This window comes from Coenobita brevimanus, chromosome 106 (genome assembly GCF_032717465.1).
Source record: "Coenobita brevimanus isolate Jiangsu-jjx chromosome 106, ASM3271746v2, whole genome shotgun sequence".
Taxonomy (NCBI): Eukaryota; Metazoa; Arthropoda; class Malacostraca; order Decapoda; family Coenobitidae; genus Coenobita; species Coenobita brevimanus.
The window spans coordinates 13189503-13191508 of NC_137059.1; the positions used below are offsets into that span (position 1 = coordinate 13189503).

The following is a 2006-nucleotide window of genomic DNA, read 5'->3' on the forward strand; positions in this document are numbered from 1 at the left end:
CGGCCGGTAGCCGCTCCCCTTTAAGAGCCACGGCCTGTAGCCAGGCCACCCTGCAGTAGATGGCCAGTAGTCGCTCCCCCATCAGGTGCTGCTGTATCCCCCTGCAGCCACGCCTATCGGTATTAGGAGACAGCCAGTAGCTGCTCCTCATTGGCATGTCATCCTCCAGACGGGACTTCAGCGACAGCCGGTAGCCGTGCCGACAGGCAAGTGATGGCCGGTAGCCACACTTTGCCTGCATCTCTGTCAGGGAGTCAGGCCCAGGCGACGGCTGGTAGCCGCGCCTATGACTACAGGATGGCCAGCAACTGCCCTCATTTCGTTGCCCACGGGAACTCAGTGACAGCCGGCAGCCACGCCGGGGAAAAGCACCAAAGCCCCTCGCCCCCTGTGACTCCACGACGAGAGGGCATTCTGCCATCAGACCTGCTGACCAGCAGAGGCATAGACGACCCTACTGTCCATCACCAGCGAGGCAACCATCAGGAGGAAGGCCTCAGCCCCAAGGATCCATGAAGAGGCCCTGTGCTATCCCCAAGGTTATTTTCTGCCCAGCTGGCTCCAGAGGGACCGTACCAGACTGACTCCAACGGAGGCTGATGCCGCAGCCCACTCCTGACGGTATCCCTGATGACAGGAGACCACAGCAGACAGGCCCCCGAGGCCACCCTCAGGACCCACGGGTGAGGCTCCTCCCACCCCGAAGCAGATAACACTCGTTCTCTGTCAGCCGCCTGAGTGAGTGCTTCAGGAAACTCTTCAGTCCCAATCCTGAGGGCCGTACCCCAATTCCCAGCCCCGACAGTGTGGGGCCCTTCGCCGCACGCAGCCCCAGACGAGAGAGGATGCCCCTACGAGTGATCCCGTGGCCACAGGACACAGAGGTCCCTGGCAGAGCTGAGCCCCCATCAGGAGCCGGGGCTGTGAGCTCTCCTGCTGCCCTCTGCCAATGCCACCACCCTACCCAGTCCTGACAGTGAGTGACAGTGGAAGTGCAGTGACAGTGAAACAGTGACCTAGACATCAGGCAGTGTGTTGAGATATTAAAGGGAAACTAAGTCCTAGATCTGTCAGTGCTATAGTGACGGAAGTGTAGACCAACAGTGAAACAGTGACAGAGTGAAAGAAGCCGAGCAGTGATTACAGTGACCTCAGTGAATGTGTATCTTGGCTCCAGTAACATAATTCTTCCACATCGTAAGACCTATAGGCGAGCTGCCCATTCTAATTGGTATAGATTTCCCTCAGGGTGACAGTGACCGATTCCCCTGCCCAATACCTTAAGTGCTGTTCATTGTGCTATTCACTTTTATCCAGAACTATTGTCCAAACCGTATCCTGCGAGATACTACTTCCCTTGATCTCAGTACATGTCATATAATTGTCTAGATTCCTGTTTCGTGATGTCTACGTGTTCCACATTTAGAATTTACCAATATACATGTAAGGTTGTTGCCCTGAGTTTTTGTGTCCTGTGTCTCCTAAGCTCGAGTCTAGAAAGGGAACCCAGCTGCATAATAGGCGTTCAACGGACGGGAAGCTGACCCTAGCCTAACAATAGCATACTGCATTGAAAATAAAGTTTTCAGCATTGGTTGGTCTAGGGCAGTGCATGGGTGGAGGTGGCATACTTACTTGGCACAGGAGATACCATGATCACGAAGGCGGTTCTCCCGGGGAGAGGCCCACCATTGCACTCTGGTGGTGTTGACCCCTTTGATTAACCCAAATGAGGGTAACTCGAGTGTGCAATTTTTGGTACCGGGGACTGCATTTGCGCTGTGCCCCATATCAAATCTTCTTCATCATCATAATCATCAGTCATCACTTTTCCATTGCTGAACAAAGGCCTCCCTAACTTTTTTCACGAATTTCTTGACTGAGCCAATATCTGCCACGTTTTCCCTGCTTTTCTGTTTCATCTCTCCAGCTCCTTTCTGGCCTTTTCTGCTACGTTTACAATCTCTTAGTGTCCAGTCAGTCAGCCTCTCGCTACATGGCCTGCC

At 53.8% G+C, this 2006-nt stretch overlaps 1 non-coding gene across 1 annotated transcript; it reads left to right on the top strand.

The window, feature by feature from the left end:
* The first annotated feature begins 1627 nt into the window (after positions 1–1627).
* On the top strand, positions 1628–1789 carry LOC145416564 (U1 spliceosomal RNA). The gene has a single exon (XR_013900295.1). It is a non-coding gene; the product is annotated as a U1 spliceosomal RNA (small nuclear RNA).
* The last annotated feature ends 217 nt before the right edge of the window (positions 1790–2006 follow it).